At 47.1% G+C, this 27,610-nt stretch overlaps 1 long non-coding RNA gene across 2 annotated transcripts in view; it reads right to left on the bottom strand.

Moving 5' to 3' along the window:
• Positions 1-638: 638 nt before the first annotated feature.
• Positions 639-27,610, bottom strand: part of LOC142010632 (uncharacterized) — a 53,145-nt gene continuing 26,173 nt past the window's right edge. Inside the window, exons 1-3 of one of the 2 annotated variants that reach the window (XR_012644857.1) lie at positions 3,791-3,862; positions 1,701-1,787; positions 639-923 (exon numbers count right to left, since the gene is read on the bottom strand). This is a non-coding gene — a long non-coding RNA (uncharacterized LOC142010632). Of the gene's footprint in view, positions 924-1,700; positions 1,788-3,790; positions 3,863-27,610 lie in introns of those variants that run through there. The other variant, XR_012644856.1, reaches the window with a different exon arrangement.

Raw genomic sequence — 27,610 nt, 5'->3', positions numbered from 1 at the left:
GCTCCATCAATCTCAGTGTGACCCCCAGTGCCGGGGGTCTATAGGATTTACACACAGGCAGACCCGACAGTTGGTGGGAAATGGGGAGAAGCGGGCAACTGCCTCAGAGCCCGGTGATTTTAAAGGGCCCAGAAGCTCCCAGCTGGAGCTTTGATCCCTTGAAATAGATGCCGGAGCACTGCACTGGGTATTCGGGGTAGCTCTGAGGTGGCAAGTGTTGGGCAGTGCTGAGAGCTGGCGGCCCCTACCCCTTCCCCCTGAAGCCCTGCCCCTTCTGCTTGAGGCCCTGCCCCTTCCAGGGCCCCAAGTGTGATTGTTGGCTCCCCTGCATGTGGGATACAGAACTGCTCTAATCCTTACTACAGAAAGAGGGTTTCCTGGCTTGGGACTGATTCTCCATTGCTTTGTGCCTTCTTTAACCCTTTACACCCATGCACTGAGAGTGTACAAAGCCACTGTTCTGAGTATCCGTCTGCCCCGTTTGGGAAGAGGGAGACCACGCCACACAATGCAGGCGAGTGGAGAGTCAGGCCTGTTGCTTTCAAATAAACCAACCCATGTCCATTCTATGACTTGTTCTGTGAGTCCATCATCACAGCATCTAGGCCCCAGGGTGAGACAATTTGTTGTTTAATTGCTTTATTTCTTATGTGAGCGCCCAGACAGGGCTCGGTAAAGTACCTGCCGGTCCTTGCCATCTGGAGCTTACAAACTACATGTTCCTAGTCTCCATTCTGGGGATGTACATCTCAGCATGGGAGAGGAGGAGGAGGGTTAGTACTTTGGGTGGCAGTAGATCATTAGCCCAGCCAAGCACGTTCCAATCCTTTCCTCACCGAATTTGCAGCCCCGCAGTCGGCACCGGCCACCCATGCGATACTGGTTGCTTTTACATTTCCGAATGTTTTTAAAGAAAAAGCTTCCTGCAAAATAAAACTCAAAGTCACTGGCAACACTGGGATTGGAGCACAGGGAGTTCACGAAAGAAGACACTGCCCTCTGCCCAGTGCTGGAGAGTGAGACATCTATTTCAGAGACTGGTCTTGCAGTGAATTCATTCCCAGCAGGGCAAATACTGTTTCAAGACAAGCATACAATCTAAAGAAAATGATAATGATCATGTGCCCTGTCAGCTCCAAATGGCACACACTACAGACATTGCCTTCAGGGCATCAGAAGCCGTAGACAATACAATGTGTAGCACAAGGATTCAACAGTGCCACCGAGTGGTCTTCTGAACTTGAGGGAACCACTTGTGTTTGAGTGGCCAACTTTACTTAAGAACAACACCAGAACTGAGACATTGGGAGGCAACATGATGACCATGGGAGTAGGGTTTCAGATCTACTGAGGAGCAATCAGGACTCAGGCTTTGAGCAAGCTGCTCCTATGACCCTACTCCCTATGCATGATAAGATCTAGCACTTATTGTCTGTAGTGCTCACGGGCTGGTAATGGTCATTCTGATCATTTTTATAGATCGGGAAACTGAGGCTGAAGGAGTGTAAGTGATTTTCCAAAGGGCACACAGGAGATCAGTAGCAGTGCTGGGAAGTAAACCCAGGATTCTAGACAGTGACTTCATGCTGTGACTGCTGGACATGTGACCCCTGAAGGATGTTTGGGAGATTAACTAGTTAAGGATTGCAGATGAAAAGCAGGTATCAGTTTTCACTACCCTGGCTCTGTGTGCACCTTACCTTGAGCTGCTTGGAGGCCCAGGAAGAGAACAAGAAGCAGAAGGTAAAGCATCCTCATGGCTGGAGGTGGGCTGGGATCTCAGGTGTCTGCAGAGGGAAGCAGAGAATCAGATGAGGGCTGAAACTTCTTAAAGGGTGGGGCTGATGCCCCACTGGGCCACATGCTGTGCTGTGTACAGCCAACAGCGGGAGGGAAGGTGTCTAAGTGTGGTCACGTACCACCTGTGTGCCTTCTTAATGCCAGGCTGCTCCACACTGTTGAATGGCAGCCCAGACCTGACAGAACACCTGGCACGGGAGCCATTCCCTCTTCCTGTCCGGTGTGCGCTTTCCTCTACCCAGCTGGGGTCTCCATGGAAGGGCAGGGTGTGTGTTTGTGTAGGAATAATGGATCCCAGAGAGACAGCTCAGGTTGTGAGTTTAGCTGGTGGGCAGAGGTTCATACACTGGCCTATGATACACCATTGTGTAAAGAAAGATGCAACCAGGAGAGAGAAAGAAGCTGAAATAATGAAAACAGGGTGACCTAATAATAGCAGCCACCACTGTGTTAAAACCACATCTAGCAAAGGAGAGGAGTGTGACAGCAGAAGTGAAACCTTATTGGTGGATAAAATAATGAAGGGAAGAATTTATTCTACTCATCAGCCCTTTCAGGAGGCATTTAAAAAACCTTTGTGGGATAAAAAGCGAAAGGGAAAGATTTTCATTGTGAAACACCAGTGAGGCTGTCAGGCCACCACCACTGCACCAGCCAGGGCCCCAGCCCAATACCCTCATCTCCTTCTTTGTGTGTCCACTTCCATCCCTCGCTATTTGCAGCCTGTCTTATCCCCTGAAACTGAAATTAACTGCCTGTCACGGTACTAGCACCATGAGATGAGATGACCCACCCAACCCCGCTGGGCCTGAGAAGGACGGTGTAGAAAAGGGACCTGGCAAACCCAGCCAGACGATGTCCCTGAGAAGGTAAGTGAGCCAATGTCCAAAACAACACTGTGGCTGACCTGCCATCCACGGCTGCCCAGCTGCCCTGTATGCTGAGAACATCAGCAAAAGTCTTATTTTCCCACCTTTTCCTAGCCTGTCTCTTTTTCACCTCTCACGTATGTCTGTTATATTGAGAGACGTGACCATCATTCCTCACTCAGAACTGAAGAAGAAAATGACCCTTTCCTCCCCACCAAGGAACCTTTAAAGGTTAAAAATGACTATACCTCACCAGGAATATATCAGCTTTTCCTACCAGGACCCCTGGGGACCCTGCGGTAGTGTTACTCATTTGGCAATGTTTTGGATGATCACTATGTTTCCCTTTCAGTGCTTTTTGCCTTGTTCTGGCTTTTCCTGTAGTGTGTCCCAATCCATTCCTAACCTTTGCCCCGAATTAACAAATGAGTTTGCCCCGGTATTAAGCAGCCTGAGATCTCTGTACTCGAAATCCCGGACTTTGTTTACAACTGTTAATACTTTACAGCAACGGGTCATGTGAACACTTCTGACTCATCAAAATCAATACCACAAAAGGGATTCTCCACAAGTGCTGTTATGGAGCCTTTATAATCCATATCTGCTGCTGGAGCAAAGCACTCCAGGGAAAGGTCCACATGATCCTGACTCCCAGTAGACAGGAAACCTCCTGGGCTTCAGTGGAGCACGGTGCTCCTTAGGACTCTGGAGCAGCAAGAACAGGCCAATTCCAAGGTGCCGAGGGACTCAAAGTTTACTCACCTTGGCTATAAGCTATCGTCGTGCAGAGAAACTCAACTAGCAGCACCATTATGGGTTAGAAATGACTGTACCTCTCCCTGAGTCCGAACTCCTCACATGGGGAACCCCAGGGACTGCCAGCTGCAGAAGCCCCAGGGGGTTGGAAGAAGCAAGTCCCAAACCATGCATCTTCCCACAGAAGATCTCCCCATAAGCAAGAAGCTCTCTAGGAGGCTGTCCCTGTCTCTGTAGAACACCTCTCACGCCAAAGCAGCTGAATTTAATTCCATTCCCCAGGCCGTGAATAAGTGCAGTTCCAGCTCTCACTCCTTTCAGGAGCTGGAACCCCCCAGAGGATGGTTGCGTCTGCTCTACTTTACCTTTCCTGAAGTCGGGTGCCCACAAGCGAGGCCGAGGCCCTAAGGAAGAGGCAGGTTCCTGTTCACTGTCCCTTACACGTAGCAATGGCTGCACCAGCTGCTTAACACATAGGCCTTAAATGGGCATGATCAACATTTATCTACACTGTAGAATGGAACCTCATTGGTGGGACACCAGAAAGAGCAGAGAGAAAATGAAAAGAGGCTTTTCACCCATGGAAACCCCCATCATTCCCCAGGGGTGCCAAACATAGAGCTACACCCAACTGTAATGCTGGAAAAAACCCCCACGGGTGCCTGAAACTGCAGAACTGTACAAAGTGCTTTTGGGGGGTTTCCTGACACCAGCTGGGACTTTCAAACATGATGAAATGATGTAGGAGGCAGAGCAACATATGGGCGGTGGAGTAAGTGGTTGGTTGAAGTCAATGGAACTCTGTTTATCACCTGAGGTTCAGTCCCCTAAGTCTTTTAAAAGCACTTAGGGTACAAATCACTTAAGAGTATTGTCGGTTCCAATCATTCAAATATTTTGAGTCAGCCCGCAAATATCATGACATTGGCTTAAACAATGTGAGATTTTATTAAAACATAGCCTGGGTGATTTTTGTTTCTCTTGTGTTGTCCTAGCTTTTGGGTTTCATGTTTCTTTTTTCTTGGCAAACAGGAAAGCTAGAACGCCCTTTTAAAAAAAAGACACACCTGAGATTTTCAAGTGATCACCTGACTTCAGGAGCTGGGGCTTTCTGAGAAACACCAAATAGCACATAACTTACAATGAAACCAGAAGAATTGGCAATGCCATCTCATATGTGAAAATCCTGTCCGCCTCCGCATTTCCTACTAACATCTCAGACTCCAGAAATAACGTCCTGAGATGAGTGATGGCTGCTAAAGAGCAGACCCAAGAAAAGCCGTGGCCACCTCTTCCTCAGAGACTGGTCCATGGAATAATGGTAAATCTCACCCTGTAATCTGGGAAATTGGGATGCCAACCAAATTTTAATTCCTTCAGCTTCTCTCATGAGCCACAGAGGCAGACTCTGAATTGGTGGGAGCTGACAGGGCTCGTTGAAGTCAGTGGAGCTCTGACAATTTATATCAGCTGAGGTTCTGACTCAGGCTTGTTCATTTTGACGGCAATTGTCATTTCAGCTATTCAAGGGCAGGCTATAAAACTGGATTCACCACCAAATTACTTCACGCTGGGATAACTCCCCTGACGTCAAAGGAATCACTCTGGGGTAAAACTAGAGTCACCCAGTGGGGAAGCAGATCCATAGACTGGTTGTTTATATTGGAGTACCACAAATACACGATGATCATTCAATGTTTTATTGAGATGAACATTTTCACTGCCTTTCACCAATACAGTAAATTTACTTACAGTTGTTATCCCAGGTACTTAGCTGGGGTACATAGAACTGGGCAAAGGCAAATCTAGCATCACTCATAGAGGGTCTGATCCTGATCTCACGTGCACTGGTGTAAATCAGGAGTAACTACACAGCAGTTAGCATAAAGCAGTGTAAATGAGATCAGAATCAGGATCAGGGAGTGCATCCTATACTGGACAGCAGGTTTTCTTATGGGTACATTTGCGGCTGTCCCCATCCAGGAACCTTTTCTAAAGCCCAGGAAAAGACTCAGACTGACTTCAAAGAGCTTTGGATCAGCCCCCAAGTGGGTGCATCTTTGGCCCTGGTGTTGAGAGGAAGAAAGAAGTTCTGGTAATAGGTCAGATGCTGAGATGTTCAGCTCCTGGTCTCCCAATGCCAGGAGGCAGCGGCAGTGCTTGGAGAGGCTGTGGGCAGCTCCCGTCTCACCAGGCTGTGTGGTAATCACTGTGCTTCGGTGACATGGACAGTGTCTAGGGCTGGGTGTTTGCAGTCAGCCGGCTCCTGCTCCCACACGCCCTGTAGCCCCGTAGAGAAAAAGAAATAGGCCAAAGCAAATGCAAAACCACCCAAAGCCAACACTGGGTCCTACTGAAGTCATTGAGTTGAGGGAGAGCAGGACAATAAACCAGCTACTCAAATACAAACCAAGTGTAACTGTGGCACAATTCCCTCTAATTGTGGCCATCTGTGCACAGAATGAATTGTGTTCCATGCACTCAGGTGTGTGCAGATTTGCACCACTAGTAGAAACACATGCTGCTGGCTGTAGTAGGCTGGGCGAGCTCTGCTGATCAGCTGGGTGGCAGCTGAATCTCTCCTGGGTGGCCAGGCAAGCGCCCAGCGCACAGGGATCACTGCACTGCAAGGAAGTGCAACTCTCAGACGCATGAAGGGACAGCTCGCCAAAGAATCACTCATTCCAGGCCCAGCCACAGCTCCATAATCCCAGTTCATGGCCCATCCCATACAGACAAGGAGGTAAACTGCCTCTGGTCACCCTTACTCCAGACAAGTCTTCAGGAGCCTCTCCACCCCTGCAGAGACTCAGGTGTGGGCAAAGGACACACTGTTGCCAACTCTCATGTTTTGGCTATAAGTCTCCTGACATTTGGAGCCGATTGACAAGCTGGAGTCATGTAATCACATCTTGGACTGGAGCACAGATCCTCCGAGGTGCCTAACTCCCCTTGAGTTCAGCACTGATTCCAATGGGAGTTAGGCCCCGAAATACCTTTGAGGTTTTGGACCTTTCTGGTCCCTTTATGCTCTATGAAAATGATGGAGCAGGAGAATCTCAGTATTTATGAAGAATCAACGTCCAGCCATGATGTTTGCAACGAAAAGCTGCCAGGCCTAACCTAAGTGCTTTGAAAGGCTCAGAAATTGATAAAGAACCTCTTTAGGTATTTTCTTTTATACGTTCTGATTTTAAAGCAAAATGAGTGACCTTTTGAGACCTAACTTCTGACACACTTCAAACATCCCCAAGTCCACCTAGATTTCCTGCTAGAGTTTTAAAGACACTGTACACAGATGTTCACGTTGTTGACCTTTTTTTTTTCGATTTGAAATACCTTTGCTGAGAATTAATGTTTAACAACAAATTACTGAGCAGCCTGGAAGAGGATGACAACAGCCTAGAGCAGGTAGACATGCCTCATGGGTGAAAGTTGGCTGGGGTCTCAACGTCACTGCAGAGGAGAGGGTGAGAAGGAGGTTGTTTGCCAGATGGGCTACGTCTACACTAGCCCCAAACTTCGAAATGGGCACGCAAATGGCCATTTTGAAGTTTACTAATGAAGCACTGAAATGCATATTCAGCGCTTCATTAGCATGCGGGCGGCTGCGGCACTTTGAAATTGATGCGCCTCGCCGCTGCGCGGCTCGTCCCGACGGGGCTCCTTTTCAAAAGGACCCCGCCTACTTTGAAGTCCCCTTATTCCCATCAGCTCATGGGAATAAGGGGACTTCAAAGTAGGCGGGGTCCTTTTGAAAAGGAACCCTGTCGGGACGAGATGTGCAGCGGCGAGGCGTGTCAATTTCGAAGTGCCGCGGCCGCCCGCATGCTAATGAGGCGCTGAATATGCATTTCAGCGCTTCATTAGTAAACTTTGAAATGGCCATTTCCGTGGCCATTTCGAAGTTTGGGGCTAGTGTAGACACGGCCATGGAGACAGAAAGTCCTGGTGTTGAGAGGGATCTGGGAACGGTGAAGTGTTGGCCTGTGGGATCCTTGGTGCACCAACAGTTGCACCCATCACTTGCCCTGAACAGCTACGCGGAACTCTGCACATAAGACCAGGAGGATACAATTCCTCTCCACACAGATCGTGTGGCTGCCCCGTGAAGTCCTCATTCTGAAATATCTGGTTAGCCTACAGCAGCAGTTCCTAGTCTTTTCCAGACGGGGACCCATTTTGACAAATCAGGAAGACTTGATGACCCAAGGCAATTTAAAAATGGGGCGGGAGGGGAGGAAACAGTGTCATAACTAGCTAATTGCAACTGAGGCAAGAATATAAAATTATGCCCCCCATGTTTATATATTCATAGTAGTTATTTCATAGAAAAAGGGAAAATACATTAATAATAAAATAATAACACTACTCTTATTATAGTTAAAAAGTGACCAGGCTCACGCCCGGAGAGGTACTCCGGCATCGCTGAACAGCGTTGCATCAACATGGGAGGCAACAGATACCGGTTATAAGCTCTTGCTCGATTGGCGTAGAGAACGAGTGCCAGGGGTTGCCTTCGACAGTGGGAGAGATCCTCGCATCTCACTGGACAGTCACCGGCCGCCTCAAGCTGGGCAGCCCCCAGCCAATAGGGTACTGTCCCACCACAGTTCACCTGCCTCGCTGGGTGCGTGAGGCTTAAGGTTTCTGAACCTGACAAGTGACTGAAATTTGGGCATCAGGCAAACCAATAAGAAAATCAACAAGAAATGAGAAACATCAACAATTTAAGCTTGCTTGCTGGAATGTGCGGACCATGCTGACCGACTTGACTGAAGATCTTCAGGCCATCAGTGACACCCGAAAGACCACTGTCATCAATGAGGAACTGAAGAGGCTCCGAGCTGATATCGCTGCACTGCAAGAGACGCGACTCGCAGATTCGGGATCTCTAAAAGAAAAGAACTACACCTTTTTCTGGCAGGGTAAAGCCCAAGAAGAACCCAGAGAGCATGGTGTTGGCTTTGCTGTCAGAAACACCCTTCTACAAATGGTGGAATTAGTCATGGGCAGATCAGAAAGACTTCTTCGGATCACGCTTCAAACTTGCGCCGGTCCTGTCCACCTGATCAGCACTTATGCTCCAACCCTGTACACCACACCAGAAGTAAAAGACAAGTTCTATGATGTGCTTAGTGCTGCTGTAGCACAAATACCTGCTTGTGAACAACTGTACATCTTGGGTGACTTCAATGCAAGAGTTGGAGCTGATTGGGCCTCATGGGCTTCCTGCTTAGGACACTTTGGTATGGGAAAAATAAATGATAATGGACAGCGTCTCCTTGAACTGTGCACGTACCACAATCTGTGCATCACAAACACATTCTTACAAATGAAACCACAGCACAGGGTATCGTGGAGACACCCACGCTCAAAGCACTGGTATCAACTAGACGTGGTCATCACTAGGCGTAATAACCTCAAAAACGTCCTTCTGACATGCAGTATCATAGTGCTGACTGTGATACAGATCACTCGCTAGTTTGCTCCAAGCTCAAGCTGAGGCCCAAGAAGCTGTACTGCTCTAAACCTGCTGGAAGGCCCCGCATTGACGCCAGAAAGACGGCAAACTCGGAGAAAGCTGAAAAGTTCAGAGAGACCCTCCAGGAAAATCTGCGCAGCGGCCCTGGGGGCGCCGATGCGACATCCAAATGGCAACATCTGAGGGATACAGTTTACAACACGGCCTTGTCGGTGTTTGGAAGAAGAGCTAGAAACACGAACAACTGGTTCGAAGCTAACTCCGATGAGATGATTCCAGTCATTGAAAAGAAGCGTGCTGCACTACTGGAGTACAAACGCTCACCGAGCCAGAGTACCCAGTAAGCACTTAGAGCAGCCAGAAGAACAGTACAGCAGACAGCCAGGAGCTGTGCCAGCAACCACTGGCTCCAGCTATGCAGCAGCATCCAGACCTGTGCTGACTTTGGTAATCTCAGAGGAATGTACAAGGGTATAAAGAAGGCATTAGGACCCACCCAGAACAAAACGGCACCTCTGAAATCCAAATCTGGTGAAGTCATCTCTGACAAAGCCAAACAGATGGAGCGCTGGGTCGAGCACTACTCCGAGCTGTACTCACGCGAGAATGTTGTGGTTGACGCAGCCCTCGATGCCGTCGAGCTCCTACCAGTAATGGACGAACTGGATCAAGAACCGACTGTGGATGAACTGAAGACAGCCATCGACAGCATTGCAGCAGGAAAGGCCCCTGGTCAGGATGGTATACCACCAGAGGTAATCAAGTGTGCCATGGACACACTCCTGGAACCCCTACATGAGGTACTGTGCCTGTGCTGGAAAGAGGGTGAGGTTCCACAGCATATGCGTGACGCTAACATTGTAACATTGTATAAGAACAAAGGAGACAGAAGCGATTGCAACAACTACTGTGGAATCTCCCTCCTAAGTGTCACTGGTAAACTGTTCGCTCGCGTCATCCTTGGCAGACTCCAGAAGATTGCTGAGAGGGTGTACCCCGAATCACAGTGCGGATTCCGCGCAGAGAGGTCTACCGTTGACATGGTCTTCTCTCTAAGGCAGCTGCAGGAGAAGTGCAGGGAGCAGAGGAAGCCACTCTACGTAGCCTTCATTGACCTGACCAAGGCCTTTGACTTGTTCAGCAGGGATGGACTGTTCAAACTGCTCCACAAGACAGGCTGTCCTCCACGGTTACTCAAGATGATCCAGTCATTCCACGAAGACATGAGAGGAATCATCCAATATGACAGCGCATTATCGGATGCTTTCAGAATCAGGAGCGGCATCAAACAAGGATGTGTGCTTGCTCCGACATTGTTCGGGATCTTTTTCGCACTCCTCCTGAAGCACGCCTTTGGATCTTCAACAGAGGGCATCTTGCTGCACACAAGATCTGATGGGAAACTGTTTAACCTTGCAAGGCTGAAAGCTAAGTCTAAGGTGTGAGAAGTCCTCATCAGAGACATGCTGTTCGCAGACGATGCTGCTGTAGTGTCTCATACAGAAGACCAACTTCAAAAACTGCTGGATCAGTTCTCCAAAATGTGCAAGGACTTTGGGCTTACCATCAGCCTAAAGAAGACAAACGTACTTGGTCAGGATGTTGCTGAATTCCCATCAATCAGCATTGACAACTATACGTTAGAGGTCGTCCACGAGTTTGTTTACCTGGGGTCCACCATCACTGACACCCTGTCGTTGGACACTGAGCTAAATAGGAGGATCAGAAAAGTGGCCACAACTCTGTCCAGACTCAGCAAGAGAGTGTGGAATAACAACAAGCTGTACACTCACACCAAAATGCGAGTCTACAGAGCCTGCATCCTCAGCACCCTCCTTTATGGCAGCGAGACTTGGACCCGGTATGCCTGCCAGGAAAAGAGGTTGAACGTCTTCCACTTCTGCTGCCTCAGGCGCATCCTTGGAATATCGTGGAAGGACAGAGTGACCAACACCGCCGTCCTTGAGCAAGCTGGAATCCCAGCCCTGCACACCCTCCTCAGGCAGTGGCGGCTCCGCTGGCTTGGCCACGTCCACAGGATGAATGATGGAAGTATCCCAACAGACATCCTGTATGGTGAGCTAGCCTCTGGCAAAAGACCTCCCGGATGCCCCCAGTTGTGCTACAAAGATGTCTGCAAGAGAGACCTCAGAGAGACAGACATCGAGCTGGACAACTGGGAAGAACTAGCAGACGACCGCAGCAGATGGAGGCAAGGGTTACACAAGGGCCTTCAGAAGGGCGAGATGAAGATCAGACAGCTAGCAGAGGAGAAGCGAGTGCACAGAAAGCACACTAAGGACTTGCCAGACACCCACCACATCTGCAGGAGATGCAGCAAGGACTGTCACTCTCGTGTGGGCCTTCATAGTCACAGTAGACGCTGTAAATGAAGTCCTCAATTGAAACTATAAAGGACGCGATCAATAGTCTATGCAGACTGAAGGATGCCTACTAATTATTATTTTATTATTATAGTTCATCTGAGTTGTGGTGGGAGAAACCCCCCATCCCCAAACTTCTCACCCTGCATTCCACCAGCTTAAACCCCACACTCTGAGGTTGGAGAGGCGGGGGTGAGTCACACTCAGGGGCTGGGGATTCACACTGAGGCTGGCAGAGCTAGAAGGGTTGGGGGCTGGGGAGGAGTCACACTCAGGGGCTGGGGGGATGGGAGGGTCACACCCAGAGGCTGAAGGGGCTGGGTGAGTCACACTCAGGGGCTGGGGGTCACACAGAGGTTGGGGAAATCAAACGGGCTGGAGGGGCTGGCAGGGTCACACTCAGGGTGGAAGAGATACAAACAAAAATGAGAATGACAAATCAGCTACATAGAACAAAAGTGGGGTAAAAGGGGCAGAAGGGGGGCAAAAATTACTTACTGCAAGAGTCTATTAGGTGGCTTGCTGGGATGGCTACAAATATCAAAGGTGGGGAAGCCGTCTTTATAATGCATAATTGCTTCTGTATTGATAGAGATAGCTGCTGGAAGCAGCAGCGTTAAGGAGCTGCAAATGGCTCCTTTAAGAGCCACATGCAGCTCTGAGCTCCTGGTGGCCCTTAACAAATCTAATCAAGACCAACGTTTGGGTCCCCACCCACAGGCTGGGAATCCCTGTCCTAGAGAGATGCCAAAGAGGGAAACGAAGATAATAAAACAATTGAAGGGCACAACATAATAGGAATGCAAATTATTTTTAGCAAATTGGTTAAATCTTTCAAGCACTTCTATCTGGTAGGAAGTTTTCCTTTGTCCAGTTCTTGCCCCATTTCTATATCCTTAGGCTTTTTTATATTGCAGGGAAGTCCTTCCCAGATCACTGCTACCCGGGTCTTACTCCTCTCTTTTCCCCCAGATTCTGGCTTAGCACCCTGGTCTTCTCTCTGGCCCTCTCTGAACTGCTGTCACTGGGCATCATTCCCATTCCTGATTCACTAAGGCTACACCTAGCACTTTTGTCAGTAAAACTTTTGTTGGTCAGGGATGTAAAAAAAAAATACACACCCAGCTAACAAAAGGTTTGCCAACAAAAGCTCTGGTAAGGGCAGGACTGCTGGCAGGAGAGTTTTTCCCACCAACACAACTACTGCTGCTTATTGGGGGTGGTTTCACTATGCCACAGGAGAGCTCTTTCCTGCCAGCCTACAGAGACTACACAGGAGAACATATTGCTGTGCTGCCTTAAGGTCTGTAGTGCAAACAGTCATCTTCCATTCAACATGGCCCCTGCAACATTCAGCACTAAATCCAGCCTATCCTGCCATAGCATCATAGGACTGGAATATGCCTCAGGAGGTCACTGAGTCCAACCCCGGCTCAAAGCAGGACCAGCTCCAACTAATCATCCCAGCCAGGGCTTTGTCAAGTCAGGACTTAAAAACCACTAGAGTATCTCCAACTAGGGTAGCTACCACCTCCCTTGGTAATGCATTTCAGACCTTCACCCCACTCCTAGAGAAATATCATTTTCTAATGTCTAAACTGGACCACCCCCACTGCTGCTGGAGACCTTTGCTCCTCATTCTGTCATCTGTCACCACTGAAAACAGCCTCTCTACATCCTCTCTAGAACCCTGTTCAAGTATTTGAAGGCTGCTATCAAATTGCCCCTCACTCTGCTTTTCTGTACATTAAATAAGCCCAATTCCCTCAGCCTTTCCCCACAAGTCACGTGCTCCAGCCCCTATTCATTTTCATTGCCCTCCGCTGAAATCTCGCCAACGCATCCACATCCTTTCTTTAAGGGTTGGGCGAGCAGAACGGGATGCAATATTCCAGATGTGGCCTCACCAGTGCTGAATAAAGGGGAACAATAAGTTCTCTAGATCTGCTGGCAGTGCTCCGACTAACATCATCATCATCATCATCATCATCAATAACCGTGGGCTCAGTGCCCATCGGTGTCTGGTGCCTCTCTCACTATTTCCTTCCATCTTTCCCTGTCCAGTGTGGAGTGGCTTAGTTTCTGTAGACTAGCTCCACACCAATCTACTATGTCATCTATCTATTCTCTGTGAGGTCTGCATCTCCTATTCAAACCATCCATTATGCCAAATACCAGGGTCTTGATTTTTCATTCATCCATTCTACAAATACACCCAAATAGTTGTAGCTTCCGTTTTACAACCTTCTGCAGCAGGTTCTCTTTTAGCTGTATCTTTCTTTATAATTCCTCATTGGTGACCTTCTGCATCCATCCTATTCTCAGAGTCTTTCTATAACAACTCCTTTTGAAAGGCAATATTCTTCTCCTCTTACTAACCCACTCCAATAAGTTGTTAGCCACAAAGGCACACTGTTGACTCATATCCAGCTTCTTGTCTTCTGTAATTACCAGGTCCTTTTCTGCAGAACTGCTGCTTAGCCAGTTGGTTTCCAGGTTCATAGTCCTTAGAACAGTGGTTCTTAACCTTTACTGCAGTCTGCACCCCTTTGGTTCCCAAAATATGTTCTTGTAGCCCTTCTCAAAAATCAAAAATGGAGATGGGGGTCCTATACACTTTTAAATGCATATTAAATATATGTAAAATAGTTTTATCACAGAATCATGGAATCATAGAACAATAGAGCTGGAAGAGACCTAAAAAAGCCATCGAGTCCAGCCCCCTGCCCTAAGCAGGACCAAACCCATCAGATCAGCCCCGCCAGGGCTTTGTCGAGGCGAGACTTAAACACCTCCAGGGATGGAGACTCCACTACTTCCCTGGGTAGACCATTCCAGTGCTTCACCACCCTCCTAGTGAAAAAGTTTTTCCTAATGTTCAACCTGGACCTTTCCAACCGCAACTTGAGACCATTGTTCCGTGTTCTGCCATCTGTGACCACTGTGAACAGCCTCTCTCCAGCCTCTTTGCAACCTCCCTTCAGTAAGTTGAAGGCTGTTATCAAGTACCCCCTCAGTCTTCTCTTCTGTGGACTAAACAGTCCCAATTCCCTAAACCTTTCTTCATAGGTCATATGCTCCAGCCCCTAATTATTTTGGTCATCCTCCACTGGACCCTCTCCAGTGTGTCCACATCCTTCCTATAAATGGGGGCCCAGAACTGGACACAGTACTCCAGATGCAGCCTCACCAAAGCCGCATAAGGAGGAATAATCACTTCTCTGGATCTACTGGCAACGCTCCTCTTGATGCAACCTAATATGCTGTTAGCTTTCTTGGCTACAATGGCACACTGTTGACTCGTGTCCAGCTTCTCGTCCACTGCAACTCCCAGATCCTTTTCTGAAAAACTACTACTGAGCCAGTCGGACTCCAGCCTGTAACAATGCTTGGGATTCTTCCATCCCAAGTGCAGGACTCTGCACTTGCCCTTATTGAACCTCATCAGATTTCTTGCAGCCCAGTCTTCCAATTTGTCTAAGTCACTCTAGACCCTGTCCCTACCCTTCAGCTTATCCACCTCTCCCCCTAGCTTAGTGTCATCCGCAAACTTGCTGAGGGTGCAATCCAACCCCTCATCCAGGTCATTGATAAATATGTTGAACAGAACAGGACCCAGAACCGAACCTTGGGGCACTCCACTAGAAACCAACCGCCATCCCAACATCGAGCTGTTGATCACTACCTGCTGGGCCCGACCTTCTAGCCAGCTTTCTATCCATCTTACCATCCATTTATCCAATCCACATTCCTTTAACTTGTTGACAAGAATATTGTGGGAGACAGTATCAAAAGCTATGCTGAAGTCAAGATAAATCACATCCATTTTCCCCTAGCCACAGAGCCAGTTACCTCATTGTAGAAACTAATCAGATTGGTCAGACATGACTTGCCCTTCATGAATCCATGCTGACTATTCCTGATCACTCTCCCCTCCTCCAAGTGCCTCAAAATGACTTCCTTGAGGAGCTCCTCCATGATTTTTCCAGGGACTGATGTAAGACTGACTGGCCGATAGTTCCCTGGATCATCCTTCTCTTTTTTAAAGATGGGCATGACATTTGCCTTTTTCCAATCATCCGGGATCTCTCCCGGTCTCCACAACTTTTCAAAGATAATGGCCAAGGGCTCGTCAACAACATACGCCAACTCCCTCAGAACCCTAGGATGAATTAGGTCCGGGCCCATCAATTTATGTACATTTAGCTTTTTTAGATAGCTCCTGACCTGTTCTTTCTCCACCAAACGACGTCCACCTTCATCCCACAATGCATCACTTAACGCATTAGTCTGGGAGCTGTCTTTGTCCATGAAGACAGAGGCAAAGAAAGCATTAAGTACTTCAGCTTTCCCTACATCATCTGTCACTGGGTTACCTCCCTCATCCAGTAGGGGCCCCACACACTCTCTGATCACCTTCTTCTTGGTAACATGCCTGTAGAAACTTTTCTTGTTATCCTTCACCTTCCTCGTTAGTCGCAATTCCAGTTGCACTTTCGCCTTCCTGATAACTGCCCTACATTCTTGAGCTATACATTTATACCCATCCCTAGACATCTGTCCCAGTTTCCACTTTTTGTAAGCTCCTTTTTTGTGCCTAAGTTTTCCAAGGATTTCCCCATTAAGCCAGTCTGGTCTCCTACCATATTTACTTCTCTTGCTGTGCATCGGGACAGCTTCTTTCTGTGCCTTCAATAGGGCTTCCTTAAAATACTGCCAGTTTTCCTGGACTCCTTTTCCCATCATGGTAGCATCCCAGGGGATTCTGCCCATCAAGTTCCTGAAGGAGTCAGAGTCTGTTTTTCTGAAGTTCAAGGTGTGTAATTTATGGCTCTCTTTCCTTCCATTGGTCAGCATCCTGAAGTCTACCATCTCATGATCACTGCTTCCCAGGTTGTCACCCACCTCTATCTTCCCTATTAGTTCCTCCCTGTTTGTAAGCAGCAGGTCGAGCCACGCACGACCTCTGGTCAGGTCCTTCAGCAGTTGTACAAGAAGTGATCCCCAACATTCTCCTGAAATTTCCTGGACTGCTTGTGTACTGCCGTATAGGTCTCCCAACAGATGTCAGGGTAATTGAAGTCCCCCACTATAACGAGAGCCCGTGATCTGGAAACTTCTCTCAGTTGTCCGAAAAAAGCAGCATCTACCTTGACAGCCTGTAGCAGACACCAACCACCACATCTCCAGTGCTGCCTACACCACTAAGCTTGACCCATAGATTCTCAACAGGCTTTTCTCCCTCTATGTACTGGAGTTCCAAGCAATCATCGTGCTCTCTTACATACAGTGCAACTCCTCCTCCTTTTCTCCCTTTCCTGTTCTTCCTGAACAGTTTATACCCTTTCACGGCAGCGCTCCAGTCATGTGAGTCATCCCACCAAGTCTCTGTTATTCCAATCAAGTCATAGTTCTTGGACTAAGCCAGGGCTTCTAATTCCTCCTGCTTGTTACCCAGGCTTCTGGCACTGGTGTACAAACACCTTAGATAACCAGTCGATCTCCCCGCCCTCACTACTCGAACCAAGGGTCCACTTTTGTTGTACATTCCTCTTTGCATTTCTTCCCAGCCTCCAAGTACCCACAGGGTTTCGGTCACCTTCCCCCAGCAATCCTAGTTTAAAGCTCTCCTCACTAAGTTTGCAAGCCTGCTTGTGAAAATGATTCTTCCTCGCTTGGTTAGGTGGACCCCATCTCTTCCCAATAATCCTTGTGCCCAGAACAGCATCCCATGATCAAAGAATCCAAAGCCCTTTCTCCGACACCACCAGCGTAACCATGCATTTACTTCCTCAATTCGAGGGTGATGTTTTTACTCACCACAAATAATAATACAGTAGACATACACAGATAAGCAAGTACCACCCAGAGATGTTGTGGAGTTTTGCTGTGGAAGTAAACTGTAACTGACATGCTAACAGCAGCTAACTGAATTCAAACACAGCTGTTGCGCTGCCACATCATCATCTGTGCACGCATCAAGAAATACTCTGCAACATGGCAGTACACTGTATTTTGTGGTGAGATAATTTTACTACAATTAGCTTAAAAACTTGAAAATAAATTTTTTATTTGTATATCACGGTAATCGCTAAAAAATGTATAATGTTGATAAATGCATAGGTTTGATGAAACAAAGTGGTTGTACTTATGTGCCTGTGCTTAATTTGTGTTTTTGATGATTTGCCTTCTAAAAAAATCTGGCATCTCTCGCACCCCGATAAAGGACATCATGCACCCCCAGGGGGTGTGTGCCCCCCAAGTTAAGAACCACTGCCTTAGAACATGGAAAGTGCCTCCTCTTATGTTAAAAAAGAACATTGTCAAGACGGAATGACTGAATGAATTATTACAGTGCCTGGACATTCATGAAAACTTTGCATCATGCAGTCATTTCCCTGCCGAATTAGCCTGGTATTTCACATTATCTCTTTTCCAGTCACTTGTCCAAAGCTTAGCATGTGTGTAGATTGGACATTGGAGGTGTATTTTTGATCTATCATCTCCATTTTAATGCGTTTTGAGACAGGACTTCAGAATGATCATTTTCCTGTAGTGGATCCCCCTGCTCTCGACCCTAATGGTCATGTTCTGTTTTGGAGGGTCATGAGCTCATGGGAATAAGGGGACTTCGAAATAGGCGGGGCCCTTTCGAAAAGGAGCCCCGTCTGGACGCGCCGCGCGGCGGCAAGGCGCGTCAATTTCGAAGCTGCTGCCGCCCGCATGCTAATGAAGCGCTGAATATGCATTTCAGCGCTTCATTAGTAAACTTCGAAATGGCCATTTGCATGGCCATTTCGAAGTTTGGGGCACGTGTAGACACAGCCACTGTCTTCTCCCTTACAAAGCTGTGACTCAGGAGGCATACTGTATATTCTGCAGCTCCGCAAATTGCAGTCAGAGTTCAGCTTGGACAGCTCTGGGCTGGCACCTACACAGCAATGGTGTTGATTTGGGGTGCTGAGCAACTGGCATTTTCAGCAACAACTAAGATAACAATTACTCTTTGGCACAATCCTGTGTGACTCTGCCCTGACATCCTAATTTGAATACCAGTGAGGTTTATTTAAATATGCAGATTCATAATTTGTATGCACACCTGTACAAATCCATTGTTTTCTGATCCCTGCTCTGCATGATATACAGGGAAGGAAACCATGGGATATCCAGGGATGGCTGTTCCTTGTGTCAGGAGCCTTGACCAAAGCTTTGACCTGCTGTTTGATGGGGTAGTGCAGAGTCCAGGTCAGGGAAATACCCTGGAAAGCTATAGTCACTAAAATATTTTTGTGAGCACAATTTTTTCCTTCTCGGTGATCCTCCAGGACTCTCATTTATAACAGTGGTGAACAACACATAACCCTCCTCCCTGAGTCACTCTTTTGCTGCCCCATGGAACAGCCAGCTCTCTCCTAGGCAAATATGCCCAGGGAGCCTGCCTGAACATAGCTGAGCTTGGAGAAGCAAGAACCTGAAGAAATAACAGGTGCTGCTCCCATGCAATGGATGTGCGCAGGAGCTGTTGGGATTCCCTGGCTCCCCTACAGCAGCAGAGCATCTCTTTGTGCTGTTCTGGGTCGCCAAAGCTGCAGCAGCAAGATTCAGGTGGAGGAAGTAGAAGCCTGGTTCGGACTAAAGAGGGGCTCAGGGGAAGAGAAGGTTTTAATTGGGAGGGAGGAGCTGGGTTGTTTGGAAGAAGGCAGCATCATTATTTATGATTTATCCTGTCTGGGTGCCTAAGTGCCCCAGTCAGGGACCGGGAGGTAGCAATAGTTGGTGCTGCAGAAAGACAGAACCAAAAGAACCCCTGCCGCAGGAGATAACAATCAAAACAAGAAGATGTGCAATTGAAAGAGAAGTGATGTGGAGAAGAACAGTCTCCGAAAGATGTCCGGAAATTTTGGGTATCTGGACAAATAAGGATCTGGATTGTACAGGTTGAACTTCTATCATCCAGCACCCTTGGTCCTGACTGATGCTGAATGAGAGAATTTGCTGGACCATGGCAGCATTACCAACACTTCCACTGCTTACTAGGCTCTTAGAAGATATTTGGGGTAAATTAGAGCTAAATAACAGTGGAGAACACTGAGAGCCAGGACTGGTGGCTGTAAACAAACTTTATGGGACCATGGTAAACTTGGCCACACCCATGATAAGTGGTTGTCCGGCTAACTAAAAGCATGCCTCATTACGAATGTTGCCAGATAAGAGAGGTTCAGCATAGTCTCTTCTGGCCCAGTGCCATCTGTATTGGCAGGGGATTAGACGCATGCATTGACGCCATACTCCCTTTCATGTTGCTCTGATCTGCTGGCTCTGCCCAAGAGCTGGAGCCTATCAAATTACTCTGGATTTGCTAGCCAGCATCTATTCTGCCTGCCGTCTGTTTCAGTGTTGACTTAAATGGGCAGACACTGTAACATCAGAGGGAGCCTTCACCTTCAGAACAAGCAGAAAGACAATTACCCCTTCCAATCTGGGAGTAGATAACGCACAAGAACATCACTAAAGAGGCTTTTCATTGGGCTATTTTCCTTCCAAGTTGTTCCTGATGATGTCTTCACTCTTCATGTATCTCTGCTTGCATATCATGCATCCTTTTCCCCATGGGCCTCTGTCTCTTTTCTTCCCATGAGTTCCAGGTCTCCATTTCCCTATACGTACTGTGACAGTCCTTTGTCCAGCTTCTCCTGTTGGGAAGCAAAGCCTCCAGTTTCCATCCTCATGCATGGCTGAGTTAGCTTAGAGCAGGGGTGTCCAATACCAGGGTGTGAGCCTGAATCCAGCTCACGGAGTCTTTTTACTGGGCCCACGGAGCTGGTAGTGGCATCATTTTTAGAAGGCAACTCAGCAGCTCTGAGCCACATGTGGCTCTTTAAGGAGCCATTTGCAGCTCCCATCTCTGCCACCTGACTCCTCTTCCAGTTCCTGTACATCACGGCAGGGGCAGAGAGAAGCGGAAGGGGGTATGCACACTGGAGCTGCATGTGGCTTTTTGAGCAATAAAATGCTCAGAGCCATGGCAGCGCATGCATCCCTCTGCAGTGCTTGGAGGGAGAAGTGTGTGGTAGCAGCAATTGCAGTGACAGCAACAGCAGCCACTCTGTGGAGTTACTGGTATTGGATTATAGCAGGTGGGGAGAGGGGGGAGACTGGATTTGGAGGAGGAGTGGGGGCCCAGCCCCACTCCCTCAGCCCCCTGTCCCTCTCCTTCCTGGGGGCCTGGGGCAGCTCTCTCCCCTCCACCTCCCAGGGCCCCTTCACATCCCCTTCATGCCCCTCCCCCAAGGTGTGGCCCACATGGGAGAGGGACAGGAGTGGGGCTGGGAGCTGAGACCCTCAGCCCCTGCCCCAGATCTGGGGACAAGGGCGGGTGCAGGGCAGGCTGTGGCACTGAGCCCAGCCCCAGGGGAGCTCCCCTGGCTCCGTGACTCTCCACTAGTGTAGAAGTGGTGTTACACATTAGGGAACCAGCCCCAAAGAATTTGCTCTGTGGTTAGCTGTCACTTCTGTGTAAGCAATGAAATAATGTTAACTCCATTTAATTAGTCAAATGTAGCTCTTGTGGTTATGACTGGATGGAATCCATTATAGTCCATCTAATTAATCCATAATTAAAGGGCCTAGTGGAGCCTAGGGGAGCACGAGCCATGCTGTTCTGAATGACTGCACAATCTATTGCAAGTAGAACTTGATTTTTGGGAAAAGTTGAGGAATGTGCCTCTTTGCAGTTTTCTTTAACAATTAGACTGTTCGGGCTTGGAGGGAGATTACTTCACAAGGGGCAGTCGGCGGAGGTGTTACACTGCCCCTGTGAAAATGAATTGTGCAAGAAGACACTGTGTTAACCACCACTTAATAGTGCATGAAAATAAAGTCTACCATGTCACAAGAAGAAGTAATTCTGCTTTACTCTGAACTAATTAGACCTCAGCGGCTGTATTATGTCCTCATTTCAGGAAGGATTTGGACAATTGGAAAAAGGTCCTGAGAAGAGAAATAAAAATGATTAAAGGTCTGGAAATATGTGCTCTGAGGGAAGATTGAAAGAACTGAGTTTGTTTAGTCTGGAAAAGAGAAGACTGAAAGGGTGCATGATAATAGCTTTCAAGTTCCCAAAAGGTTGTTACAAGGAGGATGGAGAAAAAAAAATATTCTTCTTACCTCAGAGGATAGCACAAGAAGCAACGGGCTTTATTGCAGCAAAGGAGGTTTAGGTTTGACATTAGGAAAAAAGTTTGTAACCATCAGGGTAGTCAAGTACTAGAATAAATTGCCTGGGGAAGTTGTGGAATCTGCATTATTGGAAATTTTAAAAAGCAGTTGAGACCAACACCTGTCGAGGTTGTCTAGATGTTGTTTGGTTCTGCCATGAGTTCGGAGTATTGGAATCGATGCCTCTCGACGTTACCTCTATTTCTGTTATTCTATGATTAAAAATGCACCAACATCCAGGATGATAGGGTGAATCATTGACTAAACACAGAAGTCCTTGTCTACTTTGCTGTATAGCTTTGTTAATTACAACGAAAGCTGCTTATTAACATCTACCTCTTCTCAGCCATAGATCTCAGAGAATTTTACAATGCAAGGCAATAGCCAGGTTCCCATTTTGAAGATGAGGAAATTGAGGCACAAATCCATAGTATGGCTTCTCTGCATCGTTCCAAGGAGACTGCTAAGAACAAGCTTGCATCAGCCTTCGGTAGACAGATTAACTGATCTAATTTTTGTTTAGTGGATATAATTTCCATTATTCTGTGATGTGAACACAGAGCCAACCTGGATAATCCAAGCAGAGTAGTTGTTTTTGGCTCAACACTATTTTACTGGTGGGGGATCAGAAGCATGAAAGGGCTCTAGTCTGCTTACGACTGTTACTGTGATCTGGTGGTGCTGTCTGGAGAGTGGCATCCTTTCATCGTATTTCAGATTTGCAGGGGATCCCCTACCAGAAAGAAATAGTGAGAGAGGCATCAGATACCAACGGGTGCTGAGCCCACGGTTATTGAAGATGATAACCGCGATGATGATGATGATGAGAGGATCCTACCGCCTGCTCACCACCTGTTTCAGTGCGTGCTAAACTGCAGACTCTGAACAGGATCATCCAAGGGAGCCTTCCGCCTCAGTGCAGGAACAAAGGTAATTGTCCATTCACACCCAGCTGCAGATAACACACAAATGCATCAATAAAGAGGCCTTTCTTTGGGCTGTTTTCCTTGCAAGTTATTACTGAGAATGAATTCCCTTCCCCAGGCTCTCAGGCTGATAAGAGGGGTTAGCAGGTGCTCAGTATTATTGCACCATCCAGGTCCCATAACTTCAGTCACTTTTATGTAGGCTTGGCTGAATTCTATTCAGAATTTTTAAACTTGTTCCAGGTAATATCAATGTTTCTTTTAATCATTTTTCACGTTTTCTTATCAATTTACATTTTCATGGTTATGCAAAATTATGGGGCTTCAATCTTTTAAATATTTTGTCTTAAAATTTTCACATTCTGGGACATAATGAAGGTAAACAGTATTTTAATGTCATAGATACTGAGCTTCAAAAAGCAAATGCTTTGTAACTGTTAAAAGTCAAATTGCCAGCATCACATGTGAAACTGCAAGCATCTGCTCTGATCCTACTGACAGAGAACAAAAACTTCAAGATCTCTACTAAGCATTCATAAAACTTATTATTCAGTGGGAGAAGGAGAAAACAAACAAATGAAAAGATTGATGGGGCCAGATGAATACCCAAAAAACAGCTATTTCAAGATAGGCCTAGGAAGGTCAATAACAGAACACCACTTGTCATTACCTCTAGTCTCCAGCTCAAATCCCTGCACTGTATCATTAAAAACCTGCAATCTATTCTACATCATGATGCTACACTACAGAAGGTTGTAGGTGACAGGTCTGTCCTTTCCTATAGACAACCTCCTAACTTAAGAAAGTCTCTCACTAGCAATCATAGGCTACACCACAGTAATACTAGTCCTGGAACTTTTCTTCACAACAAACACTGCTACCAACTTTGTCCATGTATTTATTCTGGGAATACCATCACTGGACCTAACCACATTAATTATAAGATCAGGGGATCATTCTCCTGTACTTCGACCAAAATTATATATGCCATTATGTGACATCAATGCTCCTCTGCAATGTACGTTGGACAAACTCGGCAAACACTTTGCCAAAGAATGAATGGACACAAAGCAGACATTAGGAATCTCAATACACATAAGCTGCTCAGTGAGAATTTCAATGGAGTGGGCCATTGGCTACGTCTACACGTGCACCCAACTTCGAAATAGCTTATTTTGATGTTGCGACATCGAAATAGTCTATTTCGATGAATAACGTCTACACGTCCTCCAGGGCTGGCCACGTCGATGTTCAACTTCGACGTTGCTCAGCCCAACATCGAAATAGGCACAGCGAGGGAACGTCTACACGCCAAAGTAGCACACATCGAAATAAGGGAGCCAGGCACAGCTGCAGACAGGGTCACGGGGCGGACTCAACAGCAAGTCGCTCCCTTAAAGGGCCCCTCCCAGACACACTTTCATTAAACAGTGCAAGATACACAGAGCCAACAACTAGTTGCAGACCCTGTATATGCAGCACGGACCCCCAGCTGCAGCAGCAGCAGCCAGAAGCCCTGGGCTAAGGGCTGCTGCCCACGGTGACCACAGAGCCCCGCAAGGGCTGGAGAGAGAGTATCTCTCAACCCCCCAGCTGATGGCCGCCATGGAGGACCCCGCTATTTCGATGTTGCGGGACGCGGATTGTCTACACGTCCCTACTTCGATGTTGAACGTCGAAGTAGGGCGCTATTCCCATCCGCTCATGGGGTTAGCGACTTCGACGTCTCGCCGCCTAATGTCGATTTCAACTTCGAAATAGCGCCCAACACGTGTAGACGTGACGGGCGCTATTTCGAAGTTACTGCCGCTACTTCGAAGTAGCGTGCACGTGTAGACGCAGCCAATTCTGTTAAAGACCTAAGAATATGTGTCCTACAACAAAGAGACATTAAAAGCAGATTACATCTGGAGATTTGTGAACTGGGGTTCATACTCAAATTCGACACAACACTTGGTATGAACAAAGAATGCAATTATCTCATACATGACAAGGACCAGCTCCCTTCCTTTGATGTTTGTAATTATCTCCTGCAAGACACTTAACATCCCCCACCCCGATACCTTCCTTCAGTTTTATGTATTTGATTTGTCTGTTTTTATTGAAAATTTTTTTGAACCTCTGTGCTATACAACTGAGTCTGGACTGGAAATGATATTGATCTGTGGAAGTGGGTCTGTCCCATGAAAGCTCATCACCTAATACATCATTTTGTTAGCCTTTGACGTGCTATATGATTGCTGGATTATTTTGTTAGAATATCTGATGACCTTAAATAAAATACATAAGCTTTAAAGCAACATTTTTTTTTATTTTCCCTGTTTATAATTTCAGATTCAAATTGACAGAAAAATATTTTGTTGGCTTTATCTCCACAGTGAGATCAATTATTATTGATTACATGCTTTTTTCAAGCATTTGTGCACTTATTTACTTAAATCCTTGTACTCCGAGTAGAGCATAGGTTATCCACAAGTCCCCTCCACTTTACTCAGTTCTGACACAAAACTTCCAGTTAACTCCAGAAATATCCCAGCTGCTGTCAGTCAATCTCACTAGGTCTTCTCCATGTTGTCCAAGGTCTTCCTCTTTTGTGTTTTCCTTGTGAGTTCCATGTAAGTGCTTGGTGGACTGTGCTGGATGATGGTTTTCTGAAAGCGTGGCTTAGCCATCCCCACTTTCTTCTCTTGATTTGAACATCAAGTGGTTCTTGTCCTGCTCTGTTCCAAAGCTTGGCTGCGTCTACACGTGCACGCTACTTTGAAGTAGCGGCACCAACTTCGAAATAGCTCCCGTCACGTCTACACGCGTCGGGCGCTATTTCGAAGTTAACTTCGACGTTAGGCGGCGAGACGTCGAAGTCGCTAACCTCATGAGGGGATCGGAATAGCGCCCTACTTCAACGTTCAACGTCGAAGTAGGGACAGTGTAGACGATCCGCGTCCCGCAACGTCGAAATTGCCGGGTCCTCCATGGCGGCCATCAGCTGGGGGGTTGAGAGATGCTCTCTCTCCAGCCCCTGCGGGGCTCTATGGTCACCGTGGGCAGCAGCCCTTAGCCCAGGGCTTCTGGCTGCTGCTGCGGCAGCTGGGGATCCATGCTGCAGGCACAGGGTCTGCAACCAGTTGTCGGCTCTGTGTATCTTGTGTTGTTTAGTGCAACTGTGTCTGGGAGGGGCCCTTTAAGGGAGCGGCTTGCTGTTGAGTCCGCCCTGTGACCCTGTCTGCAGCTGTGCCTGGCACCCTTATTTCGATGTGTGCTACTTTGGCGTGTAGACGTACCCTCGCTGCGCCTATTTCGATGTGGTGCTGCGCAACGTCGAAGTTGAACATCGACGTTGCCAGCCCTGGAGGACGTGTAGACGTTATTCATCGAAATAGCCTATTTCGATGTTGCTACATCGAAATAAGCTATTTCGATGTTGGCTTCACGTGTAGACGTAGCCCTTGTGACCACATGTTGCCATTTGATGCAAAGGATGTACCTCAGGTATCTGTTTATGAATGTCTGTAGCCTGTGATTTGAAGACTTTTTAGTATTTCAGGTCTCGCCTTTGTACAAGAGCACACTCTTCACATTTGTGTTGAAGATCTGCAGTTTCATCTTCACAGATGGTATTTGTGAACTCCATATGGGATGAAGAGTTTGAATGCAGCTGTTGCTTTACCTATGCTGGCATTGCTATTCTTGTCTGTTCCTCTGTCTCTGCCCATAATACTCCCCAAGCACGTGAACTGCTTTACATCTTCCAGGTCATCACCATCATCAGATAACCATGGGCTGAGCACCCACTGGTATCGGATGCCTTTCTGACTATTTCCTTCCATCTTTTCCTGTCCAGTGGCTTCGTTTCTGCAGACTAGCTCCACACCAATCTACTACATCATCTATCCATTCTCTGTGGGGTCTGCCTCTCCTATTCGAACCGTCCATTATGCTGCATACCAGGGTCTTGATTTTTCGTTCATTGTTCATTCTGCAAATATGCCTGAATAGCTGTAACTTCCGTTGTATAACCTTCTACCATAGGTTCTCTTTCGGCTGTATCTTCCTATATAATTCGTCATTGATGACCTTCTGCATCCATCGTATTCTCAGGAACTTTCTATAACAACTCTTCTTGAACACTAATGTTCTTCTCTTCAAATCTTTCATTATCACCTATGTCTTACATCCGTACAACATATAGCTGAATACACACATTTTCAAGATGCTCAGCTTCATTCCTAAGCTAATCGCTTCGCTTTTCCAGACCTTATTCATTGCCTTCAAACTCACTCTTTCTTTCGCTATTCTAGTTGCTATTTCCTTCTCACAGTCTAGATCATACATTATGTTGCTCCCCGAATACGTGAACTTCTCTACATTCTCTAGTTCAATCCCATCTACACTGATTTTTTTTCCTATTTCTTTATCTCCAAATACCATTGTTTTTGTTTTATCAAAGTTCATAATCAATCTGTATTGCTTCCCCTCCTCATTTAGCACCTGCACCATTTTCACTAGCTTCTCTTCATCTTCCTCAATGATAACTATATCATCCGCAAACCTCAAGTTATTAATTCTTTTCCCATGCACAGATATCCCTTCTACCTCTTCCTTGATCTTGTCCATCGCTCTCTCTAGGTGCCTGATGAAGATATTTGGCAATACCAGATCTCCTTGTCTCATACCTCTACTCATTCTAAATCAACTTCCCCACTCCCTCCATGTTCTCTCTGCTGCCATCGCATTGTCATTGATATCCTTCAACAACTGTATTAGTTTGCTATCAACTCCGTACAACTCCAACATGGCCCAAGTCACTTTCTGATCTATGTTGATGAAGCAAGTGTACACGTTCTTGTTCTTTTGTTGAGCTTTCTCTGCTATCAATCTTAGTGCTAATATCTGCTGTGGGGTACTTCTATCTTTCCTGAACCCTGCTTGCTCATCCACTAGATGTTCTTCTATCTGTGATTTTAGTCTCTCCATCAGTATAATCATCAGCACCTTGACAGCTGCGTCTACACGTGCACGCTACTTCGAAGTAGCGGCACTAACTTCGAAATAGCACCCGTCAGCTCTACACGCGTCGGGCGCTATTTCGAAGTTAACTTCGACGTTAGGCGGCGAGACGTCGAAGTCGCTAACCTCATGAGGAGATAGGAATAGCGCCCTACTTCAACGTTC

This window comes from Carettochelys insculpta, chromosome 3 (assembly GCF_033958435.1).
Source record: "Carettochelys insculpta isolate YL-2023 chromosome 3, ASM3395843v1, whole genome shotgun sequence".
NCBI classification, from domain to species: domain Eukaryota; kingdom Metazoa; phylum Chordata; order Testudines; family Carettochelyidae; genus Carettochelys; species Carettochelys insculpta.
This window is presented reverse-complemented; position numbering and strand designations above follow the sequence as displayed.